This window comes from Heloderma suspectum, chromosome 5 (assembly GCF_057233095.1).
Source record: "Heloderma suspectum isolate Gila_16-S chromosome 5, 16-S_ref, whole genome shotgun sequence".
In the NCBI taxonomy this organism is placed as follows: Eukaryota; Metazoa; Chordata; class Lepidosauria; order Squamata; family Helodermatidae; genus Heloderma; species Heloderma suspectum.
Genome location: NC_139462.1, coordinates 203,840,001 through 203,855,205, shown reverse-complemented (window position 1 = coordinate 203,855,205; position 15,205 = coordinate 203,840,001). Strand labels below are relative to the sequence as shown.

The 15,205-nt window shown below is 42.6% G+C and overlaps 1 protein-coding gene across 5 annotated transcripts in view; it reads right to left on the bottom strand.

Annotated features, from left to right (window-relative positions):
• Positions 1 to 15,205, bottom strand: part of APBB1IP (amyloid beta precursor protein binding family B member 1 interacting protein) — a 59,261-nt gene that overhangs the window by 42,848 nt on the left and 1,208 nt on the right. For 2 of the 5 annotated variants that reach the window (XM_084859083.1, XM_084859081.1), the window contains exon 2: positions 9,488 to 9,694. The exons of 2 other annotated variants lie outside the window; for them this stretch is intronic. The gene's annotated coding sequence lies outside the window, so the exon portion shown is untranslated. Of the gene's footprint in view, positions 1 to 9,487; positions 9,695 to 12,566; positions 12,782 to 15,205 lie in introns of those variants that run through there. One more of the 5 variants, XM_084859082.1, reaches the window with a different exon arrangement.

Genomic DNA, 15,205 nt, shown 5'->3' with positions numbered 1-15,205 from the left:
TATAATAAATGAATGAATGAAATTCGAGAATGCTAACTTATGATTTGGTGAGTGATATAAGAGAGAGCCTTGTTTCTTGTTTCTTTTAGCATTCATTGCACTGATTCTTATCAAGTAAACAGCAATTCAAAATCTCATCACCAAACAGATGGACTATCAGCCATTGCAATTTCTGACACTCCAAAACTGATTAGCGTGAAATCAAATAAAAACATGCCCTTCAGGCAGGTTGGATTTATAGATATTTAGAGGTTATTATTTATGTTAAATAGCAACGTAAGCTCAGACGTGTATTTGTAATAGGGAAATTTGTTAATGTAGCACATTGCCTGCTTTTTTTATCTTGCTTTTTAATGGAACATGAAATCTTGAAGTTGAAGTTGATACCGTTTTGCAAGACTAACATTGTGGATGATGTCCCTGTTCCATCAAAGGAATTGGACAAACCTGGAGAGTTAGACCCGTGCAACAGTAAGAGGAAAATAATATATTAATCGGCTTGATGTAAGATGAGAAGGAAGAGGCTCATCTAGGTAGCAGCAATTTGGCATTGCAGTACTCAGTAAAGAATATGGGAAAAGAAGGTACCTTTTCCCAGAGCACCTAAACTATGAGAGTGGGGGGCTGGCCATGCATCTAGTCCTGCACCATCAAGAACCAGTGTGGACTGAAGCATCCTGAATATTTAGACTGTGGGAGATCACAAGTGCTGAAAGACCATATTTGGTCCCCTACACAATCATCTGCCTGGATGAGTTCATAGTATCTTGAAGAACTTTTGCCTGACATGGTAGGCATTGCCTTCATCAGCATTAATGCAAATCTGTTTCACAACGCTGAGCCACACATTTTGCACAGTGTCACGCATCTCTTATACATTGGGTGACTGACTCAAATACCCAGTCTCAGTGCTGGTTCCAGGTTCTGGAGGGCCCTTGGGCAAGACACTCTCAATTGGCCCCCTCCCTCAGTGAATCTACTTTCTCACCACTATTGTCACCAGCTGTTATTGTTCTTCATCTCCTCTCTCATCATGGTTACTACCACTGGCTTGCTTGACAGGCAGAGAGCTACTGAGCAAGCAGGCAGTGGCAAATACTGCTCCCCCTTCTCACCACCACCATTGCGAGGGCCAGACCAAGAGCCAGGTGAATAAGGAGGTTGCAATGGTGAAAAGGATGAGCATGTCCAGGGTGTCCTCAGCGGTGGCCTGACCATGACTACCCTTGATGTACTCATGATCATGAGCTTTTTTACATGAAGCTGTTTGTTAATCCACTGTATCTACTTTCAATTTTGTCATAGAATTGACACAAGGAGCATTTCCTTTCCTGCCTTTCAGCTACATAACCTCCAAGTGGCACTGTGGTATAGCAGAATGGCACAAATACACAAGAGGAAATCAAGCTTTCTTTCACCAATCAGAAATAATACATTTTCCCTGTTCTAAAAAAGCTTGCTGAAAGTGCTGGCTAGATACAGAAGTGAAACTGGAGGGTCATTATGTCATCTAAACAACCCATAAACAACTATGAGTAGGGAATGACAAGCCACAATAAATGCCTCATGTAGAAAAGCCCCAAATCCAGTCACAATGCATCATGCTTTTTTCTCTCCCCACCTTCTCTTTCAGCCCCACACACAACTGCCTCAGTCTGACAGACACTTCTCCTAGAAATGTGAGCAAAGGTGAGCTGGGGTGTGGGCCCTAGGCAGGTGCCTGACCATGCCAACCCTTGTTACTGGCCCTGCCCAATTTGCATTGTAGATGGGTGCTGCTGCTACAGCAATGACGTTGCCTGTATTTGTGCCATGCTAGTGGAACTATTGACACTGGGTTGTCGTTCAGCAAATTTTCGTTCTTTCAGACAGAATGAAACCATTTATTCCCTAGCAGTGCCAAGACAACTGCAGGGACAGAACAGCCCTGATATGTCCAGGCCAGCTCCAAGTTTAACTCAAGGAAATGGAAATGGAAGTAGTTTCAGATGATGAGGTAGATAATTCCAAACATGATGACTTTCTGAACAGCATCCCTATCATGAAGAATTCTGGGCTGTTGACAGAGCTGGAAAAAATATTTCAAAATCTGAGGTGACACACTGTATGGAAATGGTTCAAAAGTGGAAGTGATTCTCTTCCACAGTATATATCTCAGGGGCTCAAGTTCCTGAGTGTTAATGATTAAAGAGTTTGAAAACTCTTTAAATTAATGAAAAGAAAGACTCTTGTGAAAAGTCTGAAAAACTGCAGGAATGCTATACCTGTTTAAAAAAAAAATAGAGGTAACACAGGAACAGTGCACAGCTGATTGCATTTGGATATTCAATCAAAGGGGAATTAAAGATAGTAATGCAGCCACAACAAGGGAGATGTGTCAAATGAGGGCATAAGAGGATTAGAATAAGATCTCATTGACCTGTATTTCTCTAGCAATTCTTAGGAAAAGTCCAACTCACAACACAGGTGAATTATTAATAATATGCAGGCTTTATACCACATATATTTAACGTTCATACATTTAAGAATTATGTCAGTAATACAACCTAGATTCTAGGTCCTAGAGTTAAGGAAAATTAGCCCAAGAAATAAAAGGCTTTTTTTCTCTATACGGAGATACTCCCTGTGTAAGAAAACACATACCATTGTATAGCACCACATGTAAAATATGTTGTAAGAATCTAAGTGAACACCAAAGCACATGGATAAAGGTACTAATCATGTAGCAGCTGACTGAACCATGTCCCCCCTCCACACACACACGCACGTGCGCACGCACGCATGCACACATACTTTATTTATTAGCATTCTAGCAAACAACATAAACAGCCCTTAAACAGACAATATAAAATATAAGATAACAGGTTACCCAACACAATAAGACTGCAGTCCTACACATATTTACCTGGGACACAGTGGGTCTTACTTCAAATTTTACAAATTTCTAAACAAAATTTATTTTTTAAAACAAAATTAACAAGACAAACTATAAATTCCTGTCATTATTTACCAAACAAAAGAGTTTAGTTTTTAAAACAAAAACAAAACAAAATGCATAAATGTTTTTATACAGAAGAAATTAGAAGAGATGTAATTAGCCTAACAACAATTATTATAAAAATGACCAGTGATCAATAAACATAAAGCAAACACTCTTTGTATAGACTTGCAGTATGTGACTCTGGCTTACCTGTATGACTTAGGGCACAGTCCTATGCATGTTTAGACAGAAGAAAGTCCTACAACTCCCATAGCTGGCTGGGAAATGCAGGGAGTTATAGGACTTTCCTCTGTCTAAACATGCATAGGATTGCCCTTAGAAATTGGAACCAAGCTCCCATAAAAGCCTCTGGCTTACATTCACCTAAACCTACTGTCCTCAGTGAATCAATCGCTACATTTATTTGGAGCAAATTAAACACTCACACTACACTTCACAGCATGACTGTGTACATGCTTTTTTGTCCTTTTAGGAAAACATCACATATGAAATGGCCCTATTACATCTCCAGAGGCTAGCCTTCAGAAGAAGAGAGCTAATGCTATAGGGACCATGGGGGAAAGGGAAATGTAAATTGTAAGAATTTATTCCTTTGTATTAAGCTTTTCCTTACATTTATCTGCATTCCAAGTGAATGTAATACAGGTGGGGTTTTTTGTTGGCTTGTGCAGACCTTTCAAATGCTTCAATTTTTGGCAACTTTAAAAAAAACTAGAAACTTCGAGGAAGTCACTGTTGTAATATGTGAAACAATCTAGAAGAAACTAGAAGTTTCTGCAGAGTGTAATAAAAGGCATAACACAGAAGCTACCATTTGCTAGTGACTGGAAAAGAGGGGGGAAAGATGCAAATCCTGAGTCAAAGGATTAAGGGAAAGACAAGGAAATTATTTTTAAACATCTCAAAAACATTGGGCCAGTTTTCTCTTAACAATAAGAATTCTTTAGAACTCTGGCTTACTAGAAATGAAGATGCATGCTGCTACACTCTGCTGGATTACTCCCAATTAGCCCCTCTACTGGCAGGGAGAGCCAAAGAAATCAGGGAACCTCCTGGCTTATTGTTATGTGCAAAACCAGGCATTAAAATTATAGAAAAACTAAAGGAAACATATCAACTTGCAGAAAGGTGCTTTTATACATAATACAGTTCCAGAACAGAAATTCTCACCCAAATCACACTTTAGGGAAAAATTGTATTTGGTTCAAAGTGCTTAACTACCCACTGAAAATATTATTCTTCCTTCTTCACAAATCTCAAGTATTCTAAGTGGATTATACTTGTGAAAAGCAGTAATAGATTTCATTTGCTCTGGTCTGGTCTGGTGGCAGAAGATTATGGTTGGTCTCTTCCATCCCTCGATTCAGAATACGAACAGTCTCTGTAAAGAGTGAATTGGTGTATGTAGGCATAAATATATTTGTTGGGGCGAACTGGGGAGAGATCCATAGGGTGCAGAAGGCTTTGCTAAAAAATCCACCAAGTTCATTTTGTTAGCCTTTAGCAGAAATTGCTTGCAAGTTTTCACATTTTTCTCTGGGCTGACAGATAGGGACACATGGGTATTTCTTCATGAGGCTTTTATTGTGTGCTCGTGATTGGTCACTCACTTTTTTTGCAGGTCCTTTATATGATGTTGTCAACCTTCAGGACCCCTCCCATGCTTTCTTGCCATTACAGTGGTGTAATTATCAACGGGGATAACATGATAAGAGATTTTATCATGCTTTGAAGTGCAATAAATTTTTGGTGAATTTTCATTGTCCTGCTTTAGCGCAGCCCCATCTAGTGGCTGTATAATAAAACATACAGAGTTTGCCCAAAACAATCCCCCCCGTCCTGAAATGACCACGTGTAAAGGAGGCAATCTTAATCCCGCAAGGAATCCAGAAGCAGAAGCCCCAGTAAGGGTGTGGGATTTTAACCTTGTGTTGAGAAGTCACTGACTCCCAGCCCCCATTCCCAGAAACACATCACACAAAGAATCATAGAATCATAGAATCATAGAATAGTAGGGTTGGAAGGGGCCTACAAGGCCATCGAGTCCAACCCCCCGCTCAATGCAGGAACCCAAGTCAGAGCATCCCTGACAAATGGCTGTCCAGCCTCGTCTTGAAGGCCTCCAGTGTGGGAGAGCCCACCACCTCCCCAGGTAATTGGTTCCATTGCCGTATTGCTCTGACACTCAGGAAGTTTTTCCTGATGTTCAGTCGGAATCTGGCTTCCTGTAACTTGAGCCCATTATTCCGTGTCCTGCACTCTGGGATGATCGAGAAGAGATCCTGGCCTTCTTCTCTGTGACAACCTTTCAAGTACTTGAAGAGTGCTATCATATCTCCCCTCAGTCTTCTCTTCTCAAGGCTAAACATGCCCAGTTCTTTCAGTCTCTCTTCATAGGGCTTTGTTTCCAGTCCCCTGATCATCTTTGTTGCCCTCCTTTGAACCCTCTCCAGTTTGTCTGCATCCTTCTTAAAGTGTGGTGCCCAGAACTGGACACAGTACTCCAGATGAGGCCTAACCAGTGCTGAGTAGAGGGGAACTAGTACTTCCCGGGATTTGGAAGCGATGCTTCTATGAATGCAGCCCAAAATAGCATTTGCCTTTTTTGCAGCCACATCACATTGTTGGCTCATATTCAGCTTGTGATCGACGACAATTCCAAGATCCTTCTCGCTCGTAGTGTGGTTGAGCCACGTATCCCCCATCTTGTAACTGTGCATTTGGTTTCTTTTTCCTAGGTGCAGAACTTGGCATTTGTCCCTATTAAATGCCATTCTGTTGTTTTCTGCCCAGCACTCCAGTCTATCCAGATCACTTTGAATTTTGTTTCTGTCTTCCAAAGTATTAGCTATCCCTCCCAATTTTGTGTCATCTGCAAATTTGATCAGCATTCCCTGCACCTCCTCCTCCAAGTCATTAATAAAAATATTGAAGAGCACTGGGCCCAGGACTGAGCCCTGCGGTACCCCACTCGTTACCTCTCCCCAGCTTGAGAAGGTCCCATTGATAAGCACTCTTTGAGTCCGATTCTGTAGCCAACTGTGGATCCACCGGATCGTTGTTTCATCTAGCCCACTTCGAGCTAGTTTGCTCATCAGGATATCATGGGGCACTTTGTCGAAAGCTTTGCTGAAGTCGAGGTATATGATGTCTACAGCATTCCCACGGTCTACAAGGGAGGTGACTTGATCAAAAAATGAGATCAGATTTGTCTGGCAGGACTTGTTTTTGACAAATCCATGTTGGCTTCGAGTAATCACGGCATTGTTGTCAAGGTGCTTCCAGATGGATTGCTTTATGATCTGCTCCAGAATTTTCCCAGGGATTGATGTCAGACTGACTGGTCTGTAGTTCCCAGGTTCCTCCTTTTTACCCTTTTTGAAGATAGGGACAACGTTAGCCCTCCTCCAGTCATCTGGCACTTCCCCGGTCCTCCATGATTTCTCAAAGAGAATAGACAGCGGTTTTGAGAGTTCTTCTGCCAGTTCCTTTATGACTCTAGGATGCAGTTCATCTGGCCCTGGAGATTTGAACTCATTCAAAGTAATGAGGTGTTCCTTGACCATATGCCTGTCGATCTCAAGCTGCAATCCTGCCCCTTCAGCCTGTACTTCGCCTTTGCCAGGGGGGTCATAGACCCTCTTTTGGGAGAAGACTGAGCCAAAGTAGCAATTGAGCACCTCTGCCTTTTCTTTGTCCTCTGTTATCATTTTGCCATCCTTATTTAATAGCTGAACAACCATTTCTTTCCTCTGCCTTTTACTATGCACGTAGCTGAAGAAAGCCTTTTTGTTGTTTTTAGCATCCCTCGCTAACCTCACCTCGTTGTCCGCTTTAGCCTTCCTGACGCCATCCCTGCAATTCTGTGCTACCTGCCTGTACTCTTCCTTTGTTACTTGGCCTTCTTTCCACTTCCTATATGTGTCCTTTTTTGTTTTCAGGTCATCCCTAAGCTTTTTGTGAAGCCACATTGGCTTCTTCTGTTGTCTTCCACCTTTTCTTCTTGTTGGAATTGTTTGTGATTGTGCCTTGAGAATTTCCTTTTTTAAAAGTTCCCACCCATCTTGGACTCCTTTTCTCGCTAGCATTGCTTGCCATGGGACCTTACTGATCATTGTTCTGAGTTTATTAAAATCAGCTTTCCTAAAATCCAGGGTACGCGTTTGAGTACACTCGGCTTTTGCTTCCCTTAGAACCAAGAACTCAAGTACAACATGGTCGCTTTCCCCCAGAGTTCCTGTAACTGCTACTTTATCCACTAAGTCATCTCTGTTGGTTAGGATCAAGTCAAGGATAGCCGATCCTCTAGTTCCTTCCTCTACTTTCTGTAGGAGGAAGTTATCCGCCACACAAGTCAGGAATTTCCTGGAGGGGCCATGTTTTGCAGAATTTGTCTCCCAACAAATATCGGGGAAATTGAAGTCCCCCATTACTACTACATCATGCTTCCTTAAAACATTGGCTATTTGCTTTTCAAAAGTTTCATCCTTGTCTTCTCCTTGATTGGGTGGCCGGTAGTAGACTCCGACCACCAGGTTCCTTTTATTCTTTGCTCCATTTATTTCAACCCAGATGCTCTCGATGGGGCTACCAAGCTCCTCCTCCTGTATTTCTGTGCAGAGATATGTATTTTTCACATACAGTGCAACCCCGCCTCCCTTTCTGTTCCTCCTGTTCTTTTTGAACAAGTTATATCCTTCAATTGCTGTATTCCAGTCATGAGAGTCATCCCACCAAGTCTCAGTTATACCTATCAAGTCATAATTTCCCTCCTGTATTAAGAGTTCAAGTTCGTTCTGTTTGTTTCCCATACTCTGGGCATTAGTATATAGACATCGAAGACCATGTGCTTCATAGTCTGGCTTTCTTCCTACCTGTGTCTGAAGACTATTATTGGACGCTATCAGAGCTGTTCTCTCCATTGCAGTGCATGCGCCTACGTCCATTGTTACCCCCAACATTACATCTCCCTTCCCCGTAGGATTCAGTTTAAAGCCCTCCTGATGAAGTTCTTCATGCTGTGGCCAAACACATTCTTCCCAGCCTTTGTGAGGTGCAACCCATCCCTAGCCAACAGCCCATCTTCCAGGAAGTATAGCCCGTGGTCCCAGAATCCAAATCTCTCTCGTCGGCACCACCTTCGTAGCCAGTCATTCACCCGGAGTATTTTTCGTTCCCTTTCTATCCCTCTTCTAACTACTGGAAGGATGGATGAGAAAACTATCTGGGCCCCAAAGTTCTTGAGTTTCCTTCCCAAAGCTTCAAAGTCTGACGTGATCTCTTCGTAGCTCCGCTTGGCGGTATCATTTGTTCCCACATGGATGAGAAGAAAGGGATACCTGTCAGTGGGCTTTATGAGTGCAGGCAACCTTTCAGTCACGTCTCTAATCTGTCCTCCCGGGAGACAACATACCTGGCGAGTCCACGGGTCTTCGCGACATACTTGGGTCTCGATCCCACGCAGCAAGGAGTCTCCCACTACTACCACTCTTCTCTTCTTCTAGGCCTGGGTTTCATCGCCTCTGTTTGACTGACCTTTAGCCTCTTGCTCACTCTCATGCAGGTTCCCCTGTGATTCTTCCTCTGCAGGCTGTCCTCCAGTCTCATCTGCAAGTACCTGGAATCGGTTCCACAGCTCCACCGCTTCCACTGGTGCAGAGTGGCGTCTAGTTCTTCTTCTCCTAACTGTCACCGTTTTCCAAGGAGTATCCTCTACTCCATTTTTTTTCACCTCAGCATTTCCCACTGCCTCATCTTGCTGTTGCTCTTCAAGCTTCTGGTCTGCCCTTTGCTGCTGTAGTTCTCCCATTCTGTCCAAGAACTCTTCGTGTTCTCTTATTACCCGGAGGGTTGACAGTCGCCGCTCCAGTCCACTTACTTTCTCTTCCAGCAGCGTGATCAACTTGCACTTGTTGCAGGTGTAGGCCATGTTGTTCTCAGGCAAGAAAACAAACATTGCACACACCTTGCAGGTCACCACCACTGGAGAGTCTTGTCCTTCCATTGCCTCTTTTCCCTTTTTGTGTCTAGCTTTGTGATTGTTCTAGACTAGCCTGTGCCTGCTCCTCTACTCAGTAGAGGTTAAAAGCAGAGTCCCACTGGTGTGGAAGTGTGTGTTACAAGACAAATAAATGAAAAAAAGTTAGTAAAAAAAAAAAAAAATGTTAGGGGCCTCCCCCTTGACCTCCCCTGCCGAACTCCCCTGGCCAACTCCTGTTTGCTCCCCCTGTTCGCTCCCCCTGTTCGCTCGCTCTCTGGGAGCTTGCCTGCTTCTGTAGTCCCTGGACCAGCTGGAGCAGCTTGCTCTGCTCTGCTCTGCTCAGCTGGGAGGCGGGAAACAGACTGAAGCTTCCCGCCCAGTCAGCTGCTGGGAGTACTCAGGCCACACCCCTCCAATTCAGTTGGAGCTCTCAGAAGCTCCTGGTGAGCTCACAGCCAGTCAGAAGGATAAAGGGCAGCGCCCTGGGCTTCCTGCAACCCACTTACCTCTTAGCCTCTGTCTCCTTTGTCTCCTTTGTCTCTTCAACCACTGCAACTCCCCTGGCCAACTCCTGTTTGCTCCCCCTGTTCGCTCGCTCTGTTCGCTCGCTCTCTGGGAGCTTGCCTGCTTCTGTAGTCCCTGGACCAGCTGGAGCAGCTTGCTCTGCTCTGCTCTGCTCAAGAACATCCAAATGTATGCCTTTCAGCTAAGAGCTGTGAGAAGAAATGCTGTATTTTTATCTGTTTGTTTATGTTTTGTAGCATTTGTATTCTGTGAGTGACCTGAATGAGGTTATAATGGGACCGAGTAAGCCAGGAGCCTGGCTTGACGACAATGCATTAGGCATAAGACAGTTGTGGCTGCCTTGGTTACAGTTGCTATGGAAGGGTGTGAAAATTACTATGAGGAGTAGCTCCCTTTGTTTATTTGGGTACCAGGCAGATAGTAAAATACCATTTGGATTGGTCAACACATTTGATTAGTAGTTCTGCCCCTCATCTTTCCTTAGCTGTCTGATGCATTCTTGATGACACTTCCATGAGGCAAGAGCTACTGCACATTCTATCACTGCCCCTGTATGGAAATTTTTTTCCATCCCATTTCTACACTGACTGTAATTCTTTTTTTAAAACCACACAACATTTCATATTTAAACTCATATTTTTGAATATTTGTTCTCACAAAACACACATTTCTAAAGGTATTTTCTCTCAGTATGCCTTTCTAAACATATTTTATCCTAAAACATATGACTTGATATGAATTGTGGTGTGTTTTTTGAGCCAAGAATTGCAACCAAAAATTAGAGAAATGCAAAGTCAGAATGAAAAGTGCGTTCTGATCCACACATTAGTCTGGAATCGGATCACTTCATATTAGAACTCATAAGGAGCATATTCCTCATGCATTCCTAGTGGAGATGCATTGGGTGCCAAAATGGGGGAAGGATCAGAACTGGGTTGGAACCCAGAGGCAAAATTAACCCCTGAGGCATGCTGGGAAATACTACTATTTGAACAGAACAACATCAACTAAAACAGAGGAAGCCAGGGATATGCATGCACACAGCTCTCATTGAATGCTGACAGAAATTGAGCTCCTACTTAGATTTATAATCAGTGAATTCCTTTGTCTCTTTAGTAATTGTGATTTATTATTATGCATCTTCTTTTTGTTGCCTTTATTTTGTTAGCCTTGTTTCAAAATAAAATAAAATGTCGTGATTAAAAAAGAAATTAGACAATTAGCCTTAGATGAGGTGCTCTGAACTCAGCCTCACCCTTCAAAAGAATCCTTTAAAGCACCTTTCCACAACCTAGTGCTCTCCAGATGTGTTGAACTACAACTCCCATCTTCCTCAGCTAACATGATAGGTGTTGTAATTCAATACATCTGGAGGGTACCAAGTTGTGGAAAGATGCTTTAAAGTGTAAACTAAGAAAGGAAAAGCTGCCTTACTGTTTAAAGGGCCCAAAAGTAATGGTGGGAAGATTTGGTTTCAGGAAATGTGCTGTCTCCGCAGTATCCGAGTCCAATTCCTCACCCATTGGAGAAGAAGAGAAGGCACATCTTAATTCAAAGCACTGCAAGGTGAATTGGATGCCCAGCCAAATGGCTGCCTCAGTGGAGATGTGGTCTGTCTGCACAGATTTGCTTTCAACTACCTGCACACTTGGACGAGCAACAGAAATGTGCCTCCCAATCCACATTGGAATGTGTATTTGAATGTATATCTGAGTGATCGTTCTGTTGAAAGCAATGCAGTATGCACTGACTGCATCTATAGTATACATTTTATATTCAGGTGCACATCCAGTTTACCTAGTCATTCCCCTTTGCAGATTTTTTAAAACAAAACCCTACTGGACGAGGAGAACACTTCCTTGAGCCAACACAAGTAGTAGCAAATCCCTCCCACCAATGGCTGCCTCAGTGGCATAAGGAGACTGAGTTCTCCCTTCCCCTCCAAAGTGACCACTCAAGAACACAAACCATGAAAAGTTTTCATGGGTACATGTATTCCTCATGTACCTGGATAATGTGCCTTAACAGATACATAGGAAACCTCATTTTGAATATGGAATTCCTTTCCCCAACTCTTCTTTAAGCACCAATAAATTAGCAAAACTGTTCAGTTCATTTGTACATATCACCTGTGCTGAGGGGGTAACTATATGTTGTGTGCAAATCAGTGTAATATGGCCCTGAAGCCATTAAAAAAAATCATCTTGGAAGGTAGGAGTTGGAAAAGAGAAACAAGGAAAGGGCTAAACACCTTTTTTCCTTACCACTTCTGCACGAAAAATCCTAGCTCCAAAGCTTTTTAAATTGCTTTTTCAAACCAGTTTGCATGCAATATGTAGTTCGCCCCTGGTAGCTTTCTCCCAATAGGAACAGCCAGAATAATCAAATTATTCATTATTCATTACCTATTCATGCAATTACCTGAACACAACAAAATAACAGTGTTTTGTGACAGAGATAAAACTGATGGGAGAGAAAATTCAGCAGTATTTGCATTGAAATGTTGCCATATTCAACCTTTTTAAAAGAACAGTCGTCAATAATATGGAGTGCAATCTAATTCAGAGTAGGGCAGAAGTACAAACTACTTCTACAGTCAGTCCTGTAAAGGACAGGTTTGTCACAAATGCTGTTTATCATTTATATCCAACTGCTCTGATCTCCTGCTGAACTGAAGGGGAAGTAGTAAAATTATAGGAATACCTTCAAGAGCACTTAAACTTAATTAGCACCACACTGTTGAATTCACAGGGTGATCAAAAGAACAGTACTTGTTGGAAAAGATAGCTCCTTGTTTGTGAAGACACCATGCCCTTTTTCACAGGGTAAGAAGCCACGTAGGCTGAATGCAAGGTCATGTGTCCACTGTCCTCACTCCCACCCTGCAAGTCTTCATAGACTATTGTAGTACTCCCTTGCCACCTAAATAGTGTGCAAGTAACTCATGGCCTATTTATTGTTTCCTCTCAAATTCTATAGCTGTTAAAAGAGTCACTGCTTATTCTGGAAGTCTCCCCCCCCCCCCCGCCGCCTTTTAACCTGCTCCAAACTTCTATTTACCTCTTGTCCTGTGTAATAAAATCAAAGTGGATGCAGATTAAGGGGTTGTTTCCTCAGGATTCAGAGCTACGTATTCAAAGAAACCTTCTTCCATTTGCCACTTCCAGAATTTGCTCTTAGCTCACAAACTAAAAAAGACACAAGATTCTTGTGCCAAGGTGTTTATCTTCTCTTTGAAGTAAAAGTTCACATAACGGTTGTTAAACCATTAAAAAGTTAAGTCTTTCACTCCCTCATTGGCAGATAGGATCCTCCCACAGCCCTCATGTGGCTTTCTGGATCAACTGTTGGTTAACTGTTGGTTAATTGTTCTCATCCGTTCTCCCAGCAGGGAGCCATCCCCCCTTCCTCAACTATGCAAACAACAGTTTCCCTCCACTTTGAAATGAACATCTTGAAGTGCAGCCCTTTTTTTCTCTGAGATGTGGCAGAAGAGAGGAAGGAGGGAGGGAGGAGAGATAATGCAGAAATGTGGCGATGGAGTCCTCTTAAGAAACTGTCCTGGGGCAGTGGGGAGTAAACTATGGTGTACATTCTCACCATGGCAAAATGCAGGCCAGAGTGAAATTCACTTGCATAGAAGAATCACGAAGACTGAAACGTACTTTTATTATAAATAGAGCCACTTGTATTTGTTGTGCAGGCAGTTTCAGATGATATAAGAAAGCCAACATTAGGCCTAATTCACACAGTAATTTCTGCCACCAGCTTCACAAATAATGCAGGTGCCTAAGATCATATAATACTATGGAACCTGGAAGAATATGGGTAATGTTGTGGTGATTTCCACAATCCTAGCACTTTGTAGAGCTGCTGCAATCATGGAGATCATGCTAGAGCATGCACATGGTTTGCGTACAGAAAGTCCCAGTTTGAATCCCTGGCACTTCCAGGGGCTTGCAAATGATGGGGAAAAAAATATCTGTCTGAGACCCTGGAGAGTGAGATAGACCAATGGCGTGGCTCAATATAAGGCAGCTTCATATATGACAGTTCACATGACAGGGTTTTCCTTGTGATGGGACACACACAGACTGTGCATGTAAAAAAAAGAAAGAAGAAGCAGAATATGACCAAATGCACCACCTCTTAGATAACACATAATTCAATTCTATAGGGGACTCTATACTGTAGCACATTCTCAATGCCTGATGGTTGTTCAGCTCTGAAAGCCCCTGGAAGTGGTAGCGCTTTTTCAGGCATACAGAAATGGAACCTAACTTCTCCCTTTTCTGCTCCAGGATAATATTCACTGCTGACTAATCTGGAAATATGCAACAGAGGTTCTGTAATATATTTACTTGAATGTACTACAGCCAAAAATGTTCTTTGTACTTTTTCATTCTAAATCCAAGACAAGCCATGTCTCAAGTAAGATGCATACAAAATATTGCTCTTTGGAGATACAGATTTTGTAGAAAAATACCAAGATGTTAATAGCCCATGTACTAAATTCTACAAATCTGTGGTTCAGTAGAACAAAATGCTTCAGAAGTGAACACTCATCTTAAATCCACTTAGTGCAGAAAGCACTGGTTGTGCTGAGGGGGGTTCTTCTGTCCAGAAACAGGCCGTCACATCCTATGATAAATCAAACTGAATGTAACTCAGCAACCATGTATTGTGACTTGGCAGCTAATTCTCTCTCTCTCCCACACACACATACACACACACACAGAGGTTTTGCTGCATGCCTGGAAGTATAAAAACAGGGAAGTATAAAAAACATTGTCAAACACCTGCAGTACACACTGCAATAAAGGACTGGTATGCGAAGTTCAGCTTCATAGGCCTGCCTACAGGTCACGGCTAGAGCACACACTCTGCCTACACTAGATCTTGCGAATTTATAATATGAAAATGCTAGTAAGTAGCATACAGCTTTTAAAAACAAGGTAAGTGTGGGAGAAATTAGCACTGCGGTTCTTCTGTTTTGCAAGAGAGTTGCTGTTCCAGCCTACATTAGGTTTTGCAAATTTCTGTGGCAGGAAGTTTGCAGAACTGACAAAACCACTGGTAGAGAAGTAGTTAGATATGAAAGATACAAAAGCTTTGCAGATCAACATTATTATGAGGAAAGTGAGCCTTCCCTTCCACTCCTCCTCTCTGCATATAATACACACCATGGACTAATTCTTTACAGCACTTTACCTGCTCTTCAGTCAAAAAGGGTTCCCAGCATGGTTTACAAAGATTAATAATAGGATAGTCCCTGCCCTCAGGTTTACAATCTAAGCAACACAATACAAAAGTAAAAGGATTAGAAGGGAGGAGGAAAAAAACCCAGGCACCAGTCCTTAGTTTCAAAGTTCTCATAAATGTTCTTTCCGGGAGGGAAAGATGAAACAAGCTTCCTGCAACTCCCATCTTCCCTTACCATTGACTATGCTAGCTGGGGCTGATGGGAGCTGGTGCTCAACAACATCTGGAAGGCCGCAGCTCCCCTACCCCTGCTCTAGTTAGATCCTTAGGCAGGGCATAATTTATAAAAATGAAAGGTCCTGAGACCCAAACAATCTGGAAGTCAAGTTCACTGGTGGGGGAGGAAGGAGGGGCAAGAAAAGCTGTGAGGGAAAGTAAATGTTCAGAAATGTTATTTATTTTCTGAAAAAATTGTATACCTTGCCTTTCTGCTACCC